Genomic DNA, 20,262 nt, shown 5'->3' with positions numbered 1-20,262 from the left:
TTAGGAGGCCAGGTGATGGTCCGTGGGAGGCCAGGTGGTGGTCCGTGGGATTTAATTTTTAATGATGTCTCGTTTAATGGCCCACTCACAAAATTCCTGAATACGCAATAGGCGGCTCTTGAAGTCGGTCTGGCATACCCCAGCCCTGCCCCCTTGGGGTGAGCCAGGTGGGAACAAAGTGAAGGAGGGACAGCGACCCCTCGAAGCCCCCTCTCCGAGCGTATGTCGGGCTGCTGGGAGAGAGGCCTGGGTGTGGCATCCAGGGGCCACCCTGTCCCATGCTGTCCTCCATCCATAGTTCCTCTGCCTCCCAGGAACCCCAGAAGTCCCCAGGGCATGGCCAACAGGGCCTGTGGGTGGGACCCCCACCCCAACCGGGCACAGCAGGCATTCGTGCCCCGGAAAGGAGGCGGGGGCAGCCTGAACGTCTTTGTTCCAAAGCCTGCCACCCGCCCCCCCCCCACCCCCGTTCTGCTGAAAGCCCCCTCGGGGTGGGGGCAGGAAGGGAGGTGCTCACTCCACTTCCCATTGGGATTCTGAGCAGCCCGGTCAGTGATCTTCCTCCCAATCAAATGTCCCAGCCCTCAGTGCTGGGTCAGGTTGGGGCGCCTGTTGAGTGCTGGCTGTGGCAGGTCAGGGCAGCTAGGACAGGCCAGGCAGGCAGATTCCAGCAGTGGACCTTCAGCCACTGTGTCGGGGTTGGGGGACAATCAGGGCGGGGCGGGGGAGCAGGGAGCCCTGGGCCATTGCCAGTGGTTGCTCTAATTGCATTGGGAACCGGCTCAGTGCCAGCCACAGGCACTGTATTCCATGAACAGGGCAGGCAGGAGGCACGGGGCTGGGTGGGGCTGGGGCAGCAGGCTCCCTCTCCCTGTGCTCACGGCCTCTCCATCACTTGGCCCGCTGAGGGGCTAGCACATTGCTCACAGCTTGTCCAAAGGCCCAGCGACCTCCTAAAGAGTCGGGCTGAGGAGTCACCCTAAATAGTCCTGTTCTCCAGCCTCGCTTTCCCTTTCCCTGCCTGTACAATGGGCTTCATCAGTACCTTCTCAGGCCGTGGAGCAGTGGCAGCTGATCAGTGTGTGCTGAGCGCCCAGGACTCCCCGTGAAGCCCATCTGTACCCCTGTTTACCGCACGGTGTCCTTCCACAGCAGTCATTTCGGTGGTGTGCTCACCGGAGACTTGCCCCACTCCTTGTCCCCTGGGGCTGTCCTCATGGGTCCCTAGAGCACCCTCCAGCACTGGCGCTCCCCAAGCCCAGGCTGTGCCTCGGAGCTGGGGAGACTGAGACACCCCCATGAGAAAGTGAGGGGCAGTCTCCTGCATTGACCCAGGAAGGGTGGCGATAGGGCCCCACACAGGAGTGGTGGGATCCTAACAGGTGGGCTCCATGCCCTAGAGGGCCGGCCAAGGTCAGCTGGCCAGAGTCCTGGCGCTCAGCACTCTCCCTACCTCAGAACTCTGCACGTGCTGTTCCGTCTGCCCAGAGTCCTCTCCCTCTCCTCTTCATATGATCAACTGCCGCTCGTGTTTTCTGTCCCAGCGCCAGCGTCGCTCCCCCCTGGAAGCAGCCGCTCTCCGCCTTTACCAGGAATCCCTGTGGTTACGATGTTCACAGCGAGAATCTGTTCACTGGAGCTATTTTGAGTACGGCAGTTTGAATAACATGTCTCTATCAGAAGCTTCCCCGAGAGCACGGGCGAAGCTCTGTGTTTGCTTCTCAGTCTAAAGGTTCTTGGACTGAATGAATTAAAGGGGCCAGCAGCTCAGCGAGGCCCTCCCAGGACGGCATCTCCAGCCAGGGCTGCAATTAGCTATTTATAGACCTTGGGGCAAGGAGGTGACTCGAGGCTTGCGGGTGGTGGAGCCACACTGCCTGGGTTCAGGTTCAAGGTCTGCCGATTACCAGCCAGATAATAACCGTGCAGGACGGGCCATGCGGTGCAGCGGGGTGAGCTGCTGCCTGGGATGCTGGCGTTCCATGCCAGAATGCCACTTCAAGTCCCAGCTTCTCTGCTTCCGACCCACTTCCTGCTCACGTGCCTGGGAAGGCAATGGGTGATGGCTGAAGTTCACTGAGTCTGGACACCCACCAGACAGACCCGGATGGAGGTTGTTGGCCCAGCCCTGGCAGCTGGGGACATTTGGAGAGCTGAATCAGTGCATGGAAGCTCTGTCTCTGTTACTGCTGCCTTTCAGGTAAATGAACACATCCTAAAATAATTATACCAACCTTAGGCAAGTTATTAAATGCACCTGTGCATCAGCCTCCCCATGCATAAAATTAAGGTGCTAATAAACGAGTTAATGCAAACGACACGCTTGAAGCTATGCCGGGCACCTCTGATTTTCCAATGAGTGTGGCTGCCATGACTGTACCTGGACCTTGGGCAGCCGGTGCTCACTAAAGCCTTATTGATGGAACCGGGGAGAACACGGACACAGGAGAAGGTGAGCCTGCAAGTGAGGCTGCGACGGCCCCCAGCTGCCATCCCACGGCTCCGGTTCATGCAGGGAGTAGCCAGGGATTCATCTGTGGGTTCCCCAGCCTTGCAGGTGCAGCCTTACCATTCACCTCAGAGGCACCAAGCACCCCCCCCCCAGCCACCCTCCGCCCACCCGAGGTCTGGGTGCCAGCCCCACGGGCACCCTGCAAGCCTTCCCCTTTGTGCCTCCTGCCCAAGGGGAGCCCCAGGAGTCCCCTGGGGTTGGGACGCCCCAGGTCCTTCCCAAGGCTTCATTTCCCAATGAACAATCAATCCCACGCTGCACTCCCAATGAGAACCGGGCTGGTGTCTGTGTCCTGGCTGGGCCTCATCGGAGGCCGCTTCAAGCGAGGCTCCGCGGGAGACAGCCAGCAGCAGGAAGCGGCCCCGGCCCGGCCCGGCTCAGCTCCTCGCCCAGGCAGACACTGCTTCCGCCCCTTTTTTGGGAATCCCAGGGAGGAGAGCGGGATGTGCCGCTCACGGGCTATCTAATCAGCGCTGGAAAATCCGGGCGGACAGTTAAGCCACAGCAACAAAAGGACTGCAGCTCAGCACGGAGCTACCAGCTTGGGCAGGGGCCAAGAGAAACAGCTGCCGTCTCCCCGGCTCACCAGGTCTGGGGCTCCCAGGGCCCTGGGGGGAAGCGTGGCAAGGAGGAGGAGCTGGGCCCCTGTCTGCTGCCCTCGTGTCCTCCAGGACAGTCTTCCGGGGCTCACTGCTCCCTGCACCTGGCGGCGGCCAGGTGGGAGTCCCTGGAGAGTGTCTGAACACGCTGGTGCCCAGGCCTTACCCCAGAGGCTGCGGGCCACGGCCAGCACCGGTATATAGGAAAGCTTCGCGTGGTCCCACTGCACAGCCAGGATCGAAGTCATCCAGTTAGGAGGATGTACGTGGCTGGCAGCTTTCAAAGGTGAGCCGTCAGAATTGCCTGTGGTTTCCCGTTCAGTAGACCCAGGGCTCGCTTCCTACAACCTCCCGGGTCTGTGGACCACACTTTGAGAAGCCCTGGACAGGGAGTCGGACAGCCCAGGTTCAAACCCCAGCCCGGCCAGATACAGCTGAGACTCCAGCTAAGAGAGTTCTGTAAGAGCCGAAAGGCCACACTCGGACAAGCAGCCTCCCCGTGCCTGGCACAGGCTACTGCTCCGTGGGTGTTGTCATTGCCACGGTCATGGGTGTTAGGAAGTGGGGCTGCAGCAAGCTCAACTTCTGACACGTGACTTTTCCAGCCACCATCTTCATCGGAGCCTCAGCTTCCTCATCGGTGAAATGGGGAGAATGATAGCCTGTCTCAGCTCACTTCCCGGGCTGTGCAAGCATCGTGAAAACCGAAAAGGCCAGGAGCGGGGGTTTGTTAGGAAGGAGTTGGGCGGGGGCAGCCCCATCACCCTGGAGCCATGGCGTGGGGGCTCCCTGCTCTCCAGGGACATCAGAAATAGGCCTCCTGGTCACCGCACCCCCACCCCCTGCATTTGGAATGCCAACAGGCAGCCCAGCTTAGGGGAGTGGCTGGCTGGCTCTCCAAACATCTACGGGGAGGGGATGGGGGGGCGCACCCTCAGCCCACCTCCCACCCGCCAGTGTTTGTGGCAGGAAAAGGAAGGTGGCGGAAGTGACTGAATCTGTGCAATCAAAGATTCCCTCCCTGGGGCCTTGCTGCACAGTTCCTGCCCAGGTGCCCTTCCTCCCCGGCCACCCCTCCTGCACACCCGCAGGGGCAGGCAGGCGGGCAGACGTGGGAGGGCAGCCAGAGGACCACCGTGCCCAACCCAGGGGCTCGTCCACTTGCCCAGATACACGCTGCGCAGCTGCTGGAGCAAAGGCGTCTTTGAGAGGCGTGCCCTCGCAGGGGGCGCGCGGCTGTGAGGAAGTGACCCGCGGGCGGCCCCACACTGCAGGATGCGGAGCCAGGTTTGACAAGCAGAACCCGCTGGAAGTCTGGACAGGTGCTCAGGTGAAGGCTTGTCCTAGGGGCTGGCGCTTGCCAAGGCGGTTAAGCCGCTTCCTGTTCAGCCGCCTTCTGGGGTGCACGTGGGGAGCAGCTTGGGGCTCCTGGCATCAGCGTGGCCCAGCTCTGGCTGATGGGGACGGGGAGTGAACTAGCTGATGGAAGATCTCTGTCTGTCTCTCTGCCTTTCACACACAATGAAAATATATTAAATTCTTTAAGAAGGCAGAGTCCCTGATGTGCCTAGTCCTTTAGGTCTTGTTTTATTGTTCCTTTTTTTAAAAAAAAATATTTATTTATTTGAAAGGCAGAGTTACAGAGAGGCAGAGAAAGAGAGACAGAGAGAAAGAGAGAGAGCTTCCATCTGCTGGCTTGCTCCCAAAATGGCCTCAATGGCCAGAGCTGTGCTGATCCAAAGCCAGGAGCCAGGAGCTTCTTCTGGGTCTCCCACACGGGTACGGAGCCCAAGGACTTGGGCCATCTTCTACTGCTTTCCCAGGTACATTAGCAGGGAGCTGGATTGGAAGTGGAGCAGACAGAACTCGAACCGGCACCCATATGGGTAGCCGGCACTGTAGGCAGCAGTTTTACCCGCTACACCACAGTACTGGCCCTGGGTCTTGTTTTTAAAGCATCTGCCTCCATGACTCTTTTATATGACAGAGAAACCAGCCTCTCTCCGGTTTAAGCCACTTATTTTGCTTTACGGTGCCACACAGCGGAACTGAATCCTTCCAGGATGCTGGAGGCCAGCGTGTCCCACTGGGAAGGTACCCAAGGTACCCGCCTCGGAGACCCAGCGTTAGGTGCGATGGTGCCAACGCTGCCCCAGGAATACCCCAGGTCTCACCACGAGTACCACTCGCCCTCTTGGAGCCAAATTATGCAGTGAGAAAAGGTCTCCCTCATCCCAAACACCCGGGGTCCGTCACCGTCTGGCTGCCCTCCGGGGTTGCAGCACCCCCACACACACTCTTCTTCCAAAGTCATGGGCTCTCCGTGCCCTTCCCCTTGGCTGCTGCTCGGTGGCAGCCGCGTGCTTCTGGCATCGGTGTCACTGGGTCACTGTGTCACCCTCCCCAGCAGCAGCTGTGCTCTCCCGCCAGGGGCTGCCCAGCCTCCCGCCCAGACAGCCAAATGACGCGAAGACCGCCAGGAAAACGAGGCCGCCCCACACTGCTCTCACTTCCTCCGCTCCGCTCCCATTTCCTCCTCCATCCCAGCCCTCCCTGGCCACAGCTGGCCGTGCGTGGTCACAGCGCCTAACTCAGCAGATGCCAGGGCCCCACCCTCCACCGCCATTCTGCACTGAAAGCAAAAGGAGGAGCTGGAACAGAAAGGAAAAAAAAAAAAAAGCATCAAACCACTGAGCGAGAAGCAGCAGCTGGCAGCACATTGGGAAAATTCACAGACGGGAATTCCCAGCCCTCAAGGCTATGCCAGACCGAGGAAGTTCTCAGGAGACAGCCTTGACATTGTTCCCAGCTCACGGGAGCACCTGACCCTCGTCCTGTCCACAGGGAGGTCTGTGCACCACGCAGGACTGGAGAGCAGAGCTAGGGAGAGCAAGCGAGGGGGGACAGCGAAGGGGGCCCGCCGTGCAGCACACTGGGAAGGGATCTCACATACAGCCTGAGGGTCAGGTTCCCCTGGGGTTCTGGGGGCAGAGTCCCCAGAGGGGAGCTTGGCAGAGCCATGGGGCCAATGGCAGGTTCGAGAAGGGCCCTGTGAGGCCCGACTGGCAGCCAGCTGGGTGGCAGTGGCTCTGACCTCAGCTGAAGAGAGATCCTTCAACCGCTCAGGAAACACGGATGCAAACTGGAAGAGGGTGGAACAGGGATCTGTGCCTCTGGAAGTCAAGTGCAGAGCTGGTGGAGCCATGGTGTACAGGCAGGAGGAGGGGAGCTGCTGTGCAACCACCCATGGGCCCTGGCTGGCAGGCAGGGCCCTGTGGGCCACACACCCAAAGGGGCGGGTGCCCAGACTTCTCAGGAAGAAAGGGGAGGGTCCGTGCAGCTCAAAGCACAATAGCTAAGATATGGAATCAACCCAAATGTCCATCAACTGAAGACTCGATAAAGAAATTATGGGATATATACACCATGGAATACTACACAGTGGTAAAAAAAAATGAAATCCTGTCGTTTGCAACAAAATGGATGAAACTGGAAAGCTTCATACTTAGTGAACTAAGCCAGTCCCAAAGGGACAAATACCATATGTTCTCCCTGATCTGTGATAACTAATAGAGCACCTAAAAGGTGAACTACAGAACTGAAATGGACACTTTGAGAAGCAATGACTTGAACAGCCTTTGTCTCGACTGTTGGGGAACAGTTGTTTTCATGCAATTTGTTGAACTCTTTACTTAGTAGAGAGTTAATCGCATGTGTATAAAGTTCACTGAAAATAGACCTGAGTAAAAAACAGGAATGGGAATAGGAGAGGGAGGAGGAAGAGGGGTGGGAGGGTGGGTACCGTGAGAAGAATCACTATGTTCCTAAAGTTGTATTTATGAAAAGCTTGAGGTTTGTATGCCTTAAATAAAAGGCTTCCGCAGGGGGTGGAGGGGTGTGGAAAAAAGAAAGAATGAATGAAAGGTGAGGAGTCCGCAATGCCGGCCCAGGGAGAGGGGCCTGCGACTCAGGGATTGGCTGAGGGGATTTGGAGAAGGGCGGGGCCTGGGCCCTGGGCAGAGCCGCACCCCTCCCCCGCCCGCTCCCGGGCTGCCCACTGCCCTAGGACTGGCAGCCCAGGCTGCTCACTGCTGCTCACTGCCGTCTTCCTCCTCTCTCCTCTGCCCTTCCAGGGAACCCCGAGTCCCTCCAGCCACATGGCACCCCGCACGCGCTCCCTGCCCACTGGCCGGCGGGGCCTCCGCCCACTCCGCAGTCAAGGAGCCCTGGGCTCGCGTCCCGCCACCACCGCTTGGTGCCTTTGCTTCCTCATCCGGGCCATGGGGATAATTACGTCTCTGGCTCCACGTGGGCGCCTCGGGGACGCAATGGGTAAATAAGTGTGTTCTGGAAACACGCCTGGCATGTTGGGAGCTCTTGATAGGCGGCAGCTGGGGTCCTGACCCCGGCTACCACTGCCCTGTCCCTCACCAACTCTGTGTCGGGACGAGAAGAGCATCTAGCACACAGCAGGTGCTCACTTAAAGCGCTGCATCTGTCCTGGGAATTCGGTTCTAGACCCTGCCCGTAATGTACTTCCGCACCCCTGCCTCGCTGCCTGTAGTGGTGTGAGTAGGCTCGGTCCTCCCAACACATGGAGACCTCTGAATGCCGAGGTCATGAGTTAATTTCACTTAATCCAATTGTGGTGTCTAGATGGTGGGTCTGTTGGCAGGTCTTCCGGTCGCCGGGGGCGTGCCCTCAGAAGGTGGTTTTTGAGGGGATGGGCTGTAAAGTCTAGACCGGGCCAAGTCACTCTCCAGTTCCCGGCTCAGCTCACTACGGGCACCTTTCTCTGTGCCCTCCGCAGAGGCCAGATCAGTGGGGCCGCCCCGTGTTGGACTTGAACCTGTGAAACCGTGAGCTGGATGAGCCTTTTTGCTTTTCCCGGCTGGCTCCCCAGGTAGTGCATTGTGGGGTGTTCCCGCCCCTGGAGGGTCCTCCCCCCAACTGACACACTCCATGGTGGCACTGCGCACGGCCAGCGCCGGCCTCAGAACCCCCGCAGAGCAGGGGCGCCCTGATCTGTCCATGGCTGGTGGCCAGCCTTTTTTATGCTTTGGCTTCAAAGGAGAGCGACTGGCCTTGGAGGGCTCACCACCTCCAGGGTGGCCGCCGAGAAGCAGAGCGCTCCAACTGCTATAAATGCCCTGTATCATGTGGCTTCGACCTTCAGACAGGGCTTCCCCGGTGCAACCCCTGCAGCAGAAGCCACGGGTGTCCAGGCCACGTTTTCCAGGCCTCCTAGCTGGTGAGCCCAGACACGGAATGTGTTTGCCCAAGAAACACAAGCCAGGCAGCTCCGCCGCATCAACAAGCCTGCTTTCCGCCCCGGACAGGGGCAACAGCTGCCCCAAACCTGGCTGTTTATACACTAAAAAAAGAAATTCCATGGTGACCAGTTGGCTCAAGCCAGCGCCCTGCGGAAGGCCAGCGGTGGTTGCAGAGAAATCCCCGGGGAACCAGCAGCTCTCCACCCAGTCCTCGGTAAAAATAAAAGGCAAGGGCGAAACCTGAGCCGCAGCGGGCAGGAGGCGATGCTCCTAACCGCCTTCCAGGCACGGGGCTGGGAGCTGCCCTCTGCGGGCAGGTGGGCCCCCTGGAAACACCCGCACCCTGGGGCCCTCCTCGCTTGCTCCACCCATAAGAAGCTGCTCCCTGGAGGGCGGAGGTTAGGTGGAGGGCAGGAGTCCGCTCTTCTCCAGGGTGGGGTCGGCCGCAGGGCTTTCTCCCCACCCACCCGCAGTGCACTGCTCACACCCGGGGCCTTTTCTCATGTTTTCCAGGCACGGGATCTGCAAATAAGTTCCTGGCAAATGCCGACGATGAAAAATCTACGCATGGATTTCCAAACCTTTTTATACCGAAGTAAATTCATCTTTGCATTCTGTTTTCCGTGAACTTTTTGAAAGTGCCCTTGTGTGTTGCTCTCTTTTTAACCCACGCGTGGCCGAGAAGTTAGGGCCCTCCTGCCGTCCCCTCTCCCACGGTCAGGCCTCCACCGCCTCCTCTGGCCATCTCCAGCAGGCCTCGTGCCCCACAGTCGCTATCTGCGTGAACTTTGCACTCTGGCCCTGTTGACCCAGGAGAAGGGCTGGCTGATAAGACGGGACATTACCCAGCTTTATGGGTTCCTCCCAGCCTCTCTGGCGACACCTGAGCCTGCTGCTACTGCCCTTCCCGCCACCCCCACTGTCACTCTCACGCTCAGCTCCTACCGAGTCACACGGGCACACCCACCCTGCAGGTCACCCTCAACACACACACACCCAGTCATCCCAGTGCGGAGAGTGAGGACATCTAACCGGCGAGGACCGATGTGGAAAACCACACGTGCGTGTCCTGTCTCCCACCGCTGGATTCCAGGCTTCTGCCCCATTGCACGCTGAGCGCCCTGCTGGTGTGTTCCACATCCCTCGCACACCCCTGAGCGGGCAGCCACACCTGCCTGCACAGTCCTCAGCCTGGCAGGGAGAACCTGCCTTCTTCCCCTATGCTGCCACCTTGTGACTGGACCTCAGAACTGCAGGCCAGGGCGGGAGGGTGTGGGAGCCAGGTGGGCTCAGGGGAGATCGGCATTGGCTGCCCTTCTACAGATGGGGAACCCAATGATCAAAGTCCCCCTTTCCTACACCTGACCCCAGGAGACCTGCCATTACACAGGGACACTCGACTGGCCTGGGAGAGGGGTGGGCGTGCCCTTGGGGCCAGGGCACTGCGGGCCCACGTGTGCATCTTCTCGAATCCTGACAGGAGCGTGGGGACCGTGCCACCTGCCACTGGCTTCCCAGGGGCTGGCTCCACTTCCCCGGCAGCCCTTGGAGGGTCTACCTGTGGCCTTACCTGGGACATGGGGCTCACAGAAGTGGGGATCCTCACTCCGTACCCCCAGGGACAGTTCCAGGAGCTGCGCCACCAATCTTCCCTCCTTCGGCCTGGAGTTGGTGTGTTCCAGCCAGCAGTCACTTCATCCAGCCTCATTTTACTTGATTTTATTTTCGAGAGGGAGACGTGGAGAGACAGAGAGAGAGAGAGAGAGACCTCAACCACTGCCACTCTCTAAATCCCTGGGAGGTGAGAATTCAATTCAGATCTCCCTGTGGGTGACAAGGACCCAGAGACCCAACCACTTGAGCCACCACCTGTGGGTTCCCAAGGTGCACATCAGCAGGAAGCTGGAATCAGGAGCAGAGCTGGGACTCCAGCCCAGACACCCTGGTAGGGGATGCGACTGTTCTGAGCAATGGCTCCACTGCTGGACCGGACAGTGGCCTCCATTTACCCTCAGTCCTTGGGCTCTGCCGGCTGAGTCAGGGCTCCCAGCCATCTCAGAGGTGGGACAGTGGCCTTGACGCCCGCGCTCACTTCTGCCCTGGCTGGTGCGTGCCCCTCGTGCGTGTGCTGCCGCCCGGCACTGCACAGCATCATTGTCCTCCTTCCCCACCCTCGTAACCCACAGCATGTGCTTGGGTGGGGACGGGGCTCATGGATTTAGCATGTGGCAGGTGGTGGTGCCTAGGAGCTCGCTACGAATCTGCGGTCATGATTACAGAAGTCGCTGCGGCGCCCAGCCTGGGTGTGGCTGGCTGGTGGCCTTGGGGCCTCCCCCTGCGTCTGCCAGACCCTGCAGGACCTCTAACGGGTCCTTTACCTTCCGACCCCAAGAGTCCCCATCTATTAAACAGTCTGAAATAGGGCTTTCTAAGGTCCCGTCTACCTTGAATTGTCTGCCCCCCTCAGAAAGCTGTTACCTAGGAGTCACCAGGCCTAGAACCCGTCGATCCTCTGAGTGGGTTCATAAGGAAACCAGACTGACTGGACGCCAACTCCAGCTGCGCCCCTGCCGCTGGGCCGCTGGGCCGCTGGGCCGTCTGCTGGATCCTGGGGGCTGCTGTTTCCTGAGACTGAACAGCTGGATGCAGGTGTGCGGTGCCTGGCGCAGCCCCCGCTCAGAGAGGGAAGTCGCAGCATTAGTTCCCATCCCCAAATGAAAACACGGAGGCTCGGGGAGCAAAGCCCCTTGCCCAGGCTTACAGAATGATATAGCCTGGAGCGCACGCAGGCTCCGGATTCTGAGACAGCCCCACAACCTCCATCCCTGAAAGGCAGAGTTACAGAGAGAGATCTTCCATCCCTCTGCTGGTTCACTCCCCAAAAGGCTGCGACAGCTGGGGATGGGCCAGGCTATAGACAGGAGCCAGGAAGTCCATCCGGGTCTCCCACGTGAGTGCAGGGGCCCACACACTTGGGCTGTCTCCCACTGCCTTCCCAGGCCATAGCAGAGAGCTGGATGGGAAGTGGAGCAGCCGGAACACACACCGGGTATCCCAGGCAGTGGCTTAATCCAGTGTGCCACAATGCTGCCCCATAGACACTTCTTGGTGTGGAACTTGTTGGAGGCTACCCAGGCGCTATGGGGAAACACCTCCCCGGCATCCTTCTCCCGTGGGCCCTTTGACAAGCAGCCTGGCACTGGGGTGATTTACACACACAGTCGAGGTGCACAGGGGAGGTATCGGGTGGGTTTCGTGTGGGCCGGGCACACTCTCACTCGGGGGTCTTATTTTTCTCCATTCATTCCTTGAGTGTTAAGCACATTTTAGGAGAACATTCCAGTCTTGCCCAATGCCTGCAGAACAAAAAGTTGCACGTTGCCCTGCCCTGCCCAGCGACCAACCGCCAGGCCCACCAGCCCCACAGTGTCCCAGCACCTGCCTCCTCCAGAGTCCCCAAACCCTGTCCTCGGCCCTGGAGAAGACCCTGAGGGCCATCCGGTCCCCACGTGGCACTCTGCCTAGAGCAGGGGTCAAGGCTGGGCCACTGCTCCATTCGCTGCAGGGGACAGCCAGTGACGCCCTGGGCCACCTCCAGCCCAACCACCCCCTTCTCCAAATGGGATCTAAATGAAAATCCCCTCGGGACCACCGGGAGGTCTGACCTCCCCTGGGCCCTGATGCAGGCCCCTGAGAGGGTCACAGCCATCACAGAACGAGGGCTCGCTGGTTGCCCGCTCTGTGTGGTGTTCCACACAATTATCCTCATGGATCTGGGGAGACAACTTGTCCACAAAGGTTTGGGCTCACCCACTGTCCTCAGCACGCGTTCGTTACTCTTTCAGAAATCGGTGAGGAGCCTGGCATTGTGGTGCGGAGGGCAAAGGTGTGGCTTGCAGTTTCAGCATCCCTTATGGGCAATGGTTTGAGTCCCGGCTGCTCCACTTCCTATCCAGCTCTCTGCTGTGGCCTGGGAAAGCAGTGGAGGATGGCCCAAGTGCTTGGGCCCCTGCACCTGCGTGGGAGACCTGAATAGAGCTCCTGGCTCCTGGCCCTGCCCTGGCCATTGTGGCCGTTCGGGGAGTGAACTGGCGGATGGAAGATCTCTGTCTCCCTGTCTCTCTGCCTTTCAAATAAACACAGTGGGGAAAAGCCCGGATGACACACGGATGTGTGGGCCGGCCTACAGACAGCACAAACTCACTGTTCCTGTGGCTGCAAAACTGAGTGGCCTGCAAATCCCGAGGCGGGGGTCCATGTCCGGCCTGCCCGCTCCCAGGGCTTTAAGGGCTTTTAGTCCTTGGGCCCCTGCACCCACGTGAGAGACCTGGAAGAAGCCCTTGGCTCCTGGCTTCGGATCGGTTCAGCTCTGGCCATGGGGAGTGACCCAGCAGATGGAAGACCTCTTTCTCTCCCTGCCACTGTGTCTCTGTAGCTCTGCCTTTCAAATAAATAAATTTAAAAAAAAAAAAAAAAGCCACAAGCAGCCGGGACCTACCTGAGTGGGGCCCCTTGTGGTCCCGGCTCCTGGGTGCTGGGCTTGGACTGGGAAGTGTGGGTTTCCAGCCCGGCTGGTCGCTTCCCACTATCTCCGTGACCTTCGGGAAGTCGCTTCCTCTTTCTGGAATTGTTTCCCCATTTGCAGAGCGGGCGATGACGTCAGCGCCTGGACACCCTCTCAGCAAGAGACAGCCTGCCGCACTGAGCACCCGGCGCACAGGCAGCAGGCGGGAACACCCCACCTGTGAACTCGGAAGCTCCTGGGCCCCTGTCCCCTTGCTCGCTCCCGTGCAGCTCTGACTTGGCTAGCGAGGTCATGCCTTACCTTTGCTACAAGTGCGCCACTCAAGGGCGTGGGGTGGAGCTGAGTCGCTGAAGGGAAGCGCTGAGCTCAGCCACTCTCAGATCCTCCTCTCTGCTGGGCTCTTGTTGACCCTGGACATAAGCGACCTCACCTCTTCGTCCCAACAATCCTGGGAGGGGGCACCGGGGCGCCCACTTCCCCGCTGGTGAGACTGAGGTTTCCAGTGCACTCAAGCCTTGAGGGCTGGGAGAGCCCTGGGTGAGGGGCCTGGAGCAGGCACACAGGCGCAGGGCCGTGTGGTCCAGGCAGCGGCGCTCCCGCTCTGGGGGACCACGGAACTCGCAGAGAGGCCATCCCCTACAAACAGCGACACACCTGCTCTGGATTCTTGAAGCCCAGGGAGATGGGTTCTTAAGTAGCAGCCTGGTGTCCATGCAGCAAGGTTCCAGGGTGGGCGCTTGCTTTGAGAACGCGGTTCTGCACACGAAGCTTGCCACGCTCGGCTCCACGCAGCCCTTCCTCCAGACACACGAGCCAGCTCCACCATGACAAACACTGCCCCAGCGGCACGGAGGGTGAGCAGCTGACATTTCTCCAAGTCCTATCATTTCTCAGCAAATTGCTCCTTTCGGGAGACACATGCCAATAAATGGCGTTTTGAAATCCCAGGAGCAGGCGACCCACCTGTTCTGAGGCCGCGAGCCGCCGCCCGTTGCCAAGGTGTCTGCGCTGGACAAGGGCCAGCCCCAGGAACACAGCGCCCCACCCCACAGGGCAGCCCCACCCCGAGACCGAAACCAGGCTGATGGGGCAACACGCTGGGCTGCCGGGGGACTGGGGCAGCCGAGTCGCTGTGCCGCCAGGAAAGCGCTCCCTGAAAAAGCCAGAGCGATTCTCACGCTCGCAGGTGTCTGCCTGTTGCCCAACATCCCAAGCAGAGAGGAGCGATAAGAAAGAGCAGAGGCCCAGAGGGCAGCCTGTGCCACTGGCACGGGCACTAGCCGCTGGTGAATCAGACCTGGGTCGGCTCCTGGGCCGTGCACTGTTTGCCATCTGTCTGCGGCTTTATCTGCCAGGGAGATGGGCACGCGGCCAGGGCCCTCTCGGGGTGAGAGGTTGGCCAGCCAGGCCGCTGCGTGCTGCCCTGCCAGATGTCGCTCAGGAGCGGCACTGGACCAGGAATCAGGAGGCCGAGCGCCCAGGGGTGGCCCCCCACCCCACCCTTGGGGCTCCAAGTGTCTGATGCCAGTTGCCCCGGGCCTCAGGGCTCTTGGCTGGGAGCAGAGAGGGGGCAGGGGTCGCACAGGCCTCCGCCGAGTTCCTTGCCTATCCAACCACGTGCGTGCAGACACGCCGAAGTGAGCCGACACGCCGAAGTGAGCCAGTGCCTCGAGGCTGTTGGCTCCTGTTTCATCACTTCTGGAATTGTGAAATCGGGTGTTTAAAAATGTTACCCTTTGCACTTACTTCTCTGAACAACCAAGAGAAAGAAATGAGTCCAGTCCCGAGGTTGACCTAACACTGCATTGGTCCAAACGTGTGCCTGTCTTTATAAGGCAACGTGATTAAATGTATACTTCTGGCTTTTGTAAGGATGATTTTTTATTTATTTGAAAGACAGAGTTAGAGAGAGAGGTAGAGACAGAGAGAAAGCTCTTCCACCCACTGATTCACTCCCCAAATGGTCGCAACAGCCGGAGCTGGGCTGATCCAAAGCCAGGAACCAGGAGCTTCTTCCAGGTCTCCCATGCAGGTGCAGGGGCCCAAGAACTTGGGCTATCTCCCACTGCTTTCCCAGACCACAGAGGAGAGCTGGGTCGAAAGTGGAGCAGCCAAGACTAGAACCGGTGCCCATATGAGATGCTGGCACCGCAGGCCAGGGCTTTAACCTGCTGTGCCACAGCGTCGGCCCCTAGAACGTATACTTTTTACAGCTAAACCATTGCATTGCTTTATGTAGTCAGTGTGTTACATGAGGTGTCATTCCAGTCTGGCTACTTTTTCGGTTTGCAAACCACCATCCCTCTGGCACGAACATGGTATTGATCCCCTGCTCTGTCCTGAGGACAAGTCCACGGCGTTGCAGACTCGTCAGCCCACAGGGAGCCTCTCTGTTTCCTGCCTTTGTGCTTTCTTCCCACACACTTGGCTCTTTCTGGTCCACAGCCAGCTCTATCCAAACCCCTTCCTCAGCGTTCAGCTGACGGGAAAACCCCTTCCACAAAAACCACTTCCCACGGGCCTCGGACCTAAGTCTGTTCCAAAGTAGGGTGACAGAACCTTCCTCCCTCACAGGGGGACGTTCAAGTAACCTAGCAGTGTACATGGGGGCTGCAAAAATGTGGGGAAAATGGAACTAAAAGATGAGTTGATCTTGATGCAACAAAATTTAAGGACAACGAGGCTAAGCAGGTTAACACACCACTTGGGATACTGGCATCCCATAATAGAATACCACTTAGCATCCTGGCTGCTCCACTTCTGATTTAGCTCCCTGCTATGGCCTGGGAAAGCAGTGGAAGATGGCCCAAGTCCTTGGACCCCTGCACCAGCATGGGAGACCCAGAAGCAGCTCCTGGCTCCTGGCTTTGGTCTGATCCAGCTGTGGCTGTTGTGGCTATTTAAGGAGTGAACCAAAGGTGTTCTGCCTTTGAAATAAAATAAATCCATAAAAGAAACAAAGTTTTGGGGGCTGGTGCTGTGGTGTAGTAGATAAGCCGCTCCCAGCAGTGCTGGCATTCCATATAGGTTCACCTCCTGGCCGCTCCACTCCTGATCCAGCTCCCTGCTACTGTGCCTGGGAAAGCAGCGGAGGATGGCCCAGGTCCTTGGGCCCCTGCACCCAAGTGGGAGACCCAGAGGAAGCTCCTGGCTTCAGCCCGACCCAGCTCTCACCGTTGTGGTCCTTTGAGTGTTGGACCTCTCAGTTGTAGAGATGCCCACTTGCTCGAGAGGACGCCCAAAAATCCAGACTCCAGACCAGTTGATGCAAAAAGCATGAGGTATTTATTGTACGTTTGCGCAAACGGGCCCCCACCTAAGGCGGTGAGGAGCCCTGAGCGGCAGTTTCACACAGGTTATATAGTCAACAAATTAGCATATGGGATTGGCCGGTTCGGAGGGACAATTAGCATACCGGAAAGTGCTGAGGAGAGTGCTGAGGGAATCAGCTGAGGAGAATACTGAGGAGAGTGCTGAGGGAACCAGCTGAAGAGAATGCTGAGGAGAGTGCTGAGGGAACCAGCTGAGGAGAATGCTGAGGAGAGTACTGAGACTCTCCGAAGGGGAGTGGCAGCTCTGCTCTGGGCATGCCTAGAGGTTCTCTAAAGGGGATAGACTTTTCCTTCCCAGAGAACGTGCCCGCTGGACCCTGGGGAACATCTAACCTCTTAAGAAGCCCCTGATATCTGCCCAGGCCCAGTTCCCCGTCCCTCTCCCCCCATAAGGGTCCTTCATGAGGAGTAAACCAGCAAGTGGAAGATCTCCCTCTCTCTCTGCTTATTTACTTCTCCTTCTCTGTAACTCTTTCAAATAAATAATTTTTTAAAAAAGGTCTTGAAATCCAGGTTTACAGTCAAGTGGGAGATTGGAGTCACTGTAGACTCAATCCTACTGAAGAGATGTGTGTCTTTGGGGCAAAGAATTTCACCTAGAAATTCTCGGTGGTGCAGTACTGCCTCCTAGTGGGCAATTGAGCAATTGCTATGTTGAGGTTTTTAATGACTGGCACTGGTCTGGCCTTAGAGAAAGGACAGAGATACCAAATGTCTGACACACGAAGGATTACCCGTCCACACACAGGCTTAGCAAAAGCCCTGTAACTCGGGATGAGGCCACTGGGGAGAGAAAGTGTGAATACGGAATGACGCTCTAGAATCCACTGGCTGCCCAGTAAATTCTAACTACTCGCCTATCCCAGCTGTTCCTCTGTTTAAGGAGATGTGCTCTTTCACACTTCCACAGTAAGTGCCAGGAACTGCGGTATTTACTCCACACCAATTAATGCTCATTAGCCCCAGGTCACAACCAGGGAATTATTCTCAGAGGAGTTTTAAGGCCATCTTGTACTTCCTCTTTTTCCATTTCAGTCTGTCCGTCTGTCTTGGCAGGCTACCTTATCTTCACGGAAGCCTATCGCCCCCTCCGGCTTATCACAGTACTCTCTGCTCTGGTTTCCATCCCGGTGCTCTAGTGTGGCTCCACGCACACTTCCTGCCCTGTCGTCGACGTGGCATGGCTCCAAGTTGAGCTCCAGCACTGACACGCCTTCTAGCAGTTGTTACCGACACACATGGAAATAAAGTTTATTTTGTTAACTGCTTTTTTTTTTTTTTTTTTGCAGGCAGAGTGGATAGTGAGAGAGAGAGAGACAGAGAGAAAGGTCTTCCTTTTGCTGTTGGTTCACCCTCCAATGGCTGCTGCGGCTGGCGCATCTCGCTGATCCGAAGCCAGGAGCCAGGTGCTTCTCCTGGTCTCCCATGGGGTGCAGGGCCCAAGCACTTGGGCCATCCTCCACTGCCTTCCCGGGCCATAGCAGAGAGCTGGCCTGGAAGAGGGGCAACCGGGATAGAATCCGGCGCCCCAACTGGGACTAGAACCCAGCGTGCTGGCGCCGCAAGGCAGAGGATTAGCCTGTTAAGCCATGGCACCGGCCGTTAACTGCTTTTTTAAAAAAAGATTTTTATTTATTTGAAAGACAGAGTTAGAGAGAGAGGTAGAGACAGAGAGAGAGGTCTTCCATCTGCTGATTCACTCCCCAGATAGTCGTAACAGCCAGAGCTGCGCTGATCCAAAGCCAGGAACCAGGAGCTTCTTCGGGGTCTCCAACATAGGTGCAGGGGCCCAAGGACCTGGGTCTTTCCCAGGCGCATTAGCAGGCAGCTGGATTGAAAGTGGAGCAGCCGGGGACTCGAACCAGCACCCATATGGGATGCCAGCGCTGCAGATGGCAGCTTAACCCTGTGTGCCAAGTGCCAGCCCAGGCTTCCCTTTTTTTAAAAATGGGTTTCACTTCAAAATAGTCCAGGATCATTACCAAATTTGTTTTTACCAAGAAAGAGGCTCCAGTGTGAGCGAGAGCACTCTCTCCGAGTTTCCCGAGTAACAGGGGATGTCCCCAATGTCACGGGTTGGTGTGGAAAAGCTCCAATCTTGTGCTCAACAGTAATTCCACTCCATGTCCCTCCCCTTGCGTTTGTCCACCTCTCCTCCCCCATGCCTTGCGGGGAGGGAGCCCCCGCAACCCGAATGACAAATGGGGGTAAAGGAAAGCATGTGCTGGGGACAGGGACACCACGGCAGGCGCCCAAGGGATGGTAGGAGTTCCCAGCCCAGAACATGGACTCAACAGAACCAGGGCTGCCTCTCTGCGCATGGTTAAGAAAGAGCAACAGGGTTGGGCAGAGGCTGTGGCCAGCAGCCCAAGTCCCAGGCTAAGGGCACAGTTGTGGACATGTGGCTTGTTCCACACACAGGGAGGTTGGGAAAATGGGGTACAGAGCAGACAAGTACAAAGTACTTCAGTAAGTTTGTGGAAAATAGAATTTAAATATTTTGGTGCAAAAAAGGTTGAAATTCATGCATGCAAGGGGTCTTCAGAGGTTGTGGAAAATGCATATTAGGGAAAACCCATGCTTGGGTTTCAAATTTTTCCACCAAAATCAACAGCTTTTCCAGATTTACTTATTTACTTGGAAGTCAGAGTTACAGACAGGTCTTCCATCTGCTGGTTCACTCCCCAAATGGCCATAATGGCCAGGCTGAGCCAAACTGAAGCCAGAAACCAGCAGCCTCATCTGGGTCTCCCATGCCAGTGGCAGGGGCCCACGCACTTGGGCCATCCTTGGCTGCCTTCCTAGGCAGGGAGCTGGATCAAAGTGGAGCAGCCAGGACATGAATGGATGCCAAAATGGGATGCAGGCGTCACAGGTGGCAGCTTTACTGGCCTTGCCACAATGCGGGCCCTAAATGAACATCTTTAAATTCCCCTTTTTGGCCGGCGCTAGGGTACAGCGGGTTAAGCCATAGCTGCAGCACCAACATCCCTATGGGCACCAGTTTGAGTTCCAGCTGCTCCGCTTCCAATCCAGCTTCCCGCTAACAGCCTGGGAAAGCAGTAGATGACCCAAGTGCTTGGGCCCCTGTACCCACGTGGGAGATCCAGAAGCTCCTGACGCTTGGCTTTGGCCTGGCACAGCCATCTGGGGAGTGAACTAGTGGATAGATCTCTCTCCATCTCTTTGTGTAACTCTGCCTTTCAAATACATCTTTAAAAAAGATAATTGCCTTTTTCCGATGAACTTTTGAAACACAGCCACTTATAGACGGAGTCCAAGAGATCAACAGGACCACTGCGGGCCAGTGACTGCTCATTAGGATCGACTTCCAGAGCATAGACTAAATCACAATGTGCGGAGATGGACCCAGGTCCGAGTCCTCTCGAGTCTGCCTGTGCGGGAGCGGCGTCCGTCCTCGGAGCGCTTGCGTCCAATACCGACTTGTGGCTCCCGCCCCACCTTCCTGCTGGCACAGACCATGAGAGGCAGCAGGGCCGGCCCTAGTAACTGAGCTCGCCACGCACCTGGGAGACCTGCACTGAGTTCTGGCTCTGTCCCAGTCCTAGCTCTGATGGGCATTTGGGGGAGTGAAGCAGCAGATGGGAGCTCGAATAAACAGAACGGAAAGAAAAGCTCCCTAAGTGATTCTGATGTGAGGAATGAAAGAAAACATGCAGACTCATCACTGTAAGGTTTGACTTGCTGTCCTCCAGATTTTCAAACTAAAAAGGGACACAGCCCCAAGACAGAAGTTTGAATACAACGGCCTTCCCTTTCAAAACCAAAAGTTTTGAAAGGCAGAGATAGAGCAAGCTCCTCCTACCTACTGGTTAACCTCCCAGATTCGTCAAAGCTGGGGACAAAACCCAGGCCTCCCAGGCTCTGCAATAGAAAGCTGCAGACAGGAGTACGTGCTGGGGATCAGCATCAGGCACAGATGTGGCACCAGAGTCTCTTTTTATGTGAAAGGCAGAGTTACAGAGAGGCAGAGGGGGGAGAGGGAGAGGGAGAGCGGGAG

General features: G+C 57.5%; 1 long non-coding RNA gene across 1 annotated transcript; it reads right to left on the bottom strand.

Moving 5' to 3' along the window:
• Positions 1-1,346: 1,346 nt before the first annotated feature.
• LOC133756857 (uncharacterized) lies at positions 1,347-12,972 on the bottom strand. The gene is made up of 3 exons (XR_009865545.1): positions 12,883-12,972; positions 9,955-10,096; positions 1,347-2,044 (listed from the first exon to the last, which is right to left on the bottom strand). It is a non-coding gene; the product is annotated as an uncharacterized LOC133756857 (long non-coding RNA).
• Positions 12,973-20,262: the final 7,290 nt, after the last annotated feature.

This window comes from Lepus europaeus, chromosome 3 (assembly GCF_033115175.1).
Source record: "Lepus europaeus isolate LE1 chromosome 3, mLepTim1.pri, whole genome shotgun sequence".
Classification (NCBI taxonomy): domain Eukaryota; kingdom Metazoa; phylum Chordata; class Mammalia; order Lagomorpha; family Leporidae; genus Lepus; species Lepus europaeus.
This window is presented reverse-complemented; position numbering and strand designations above follow the sequence as displayed.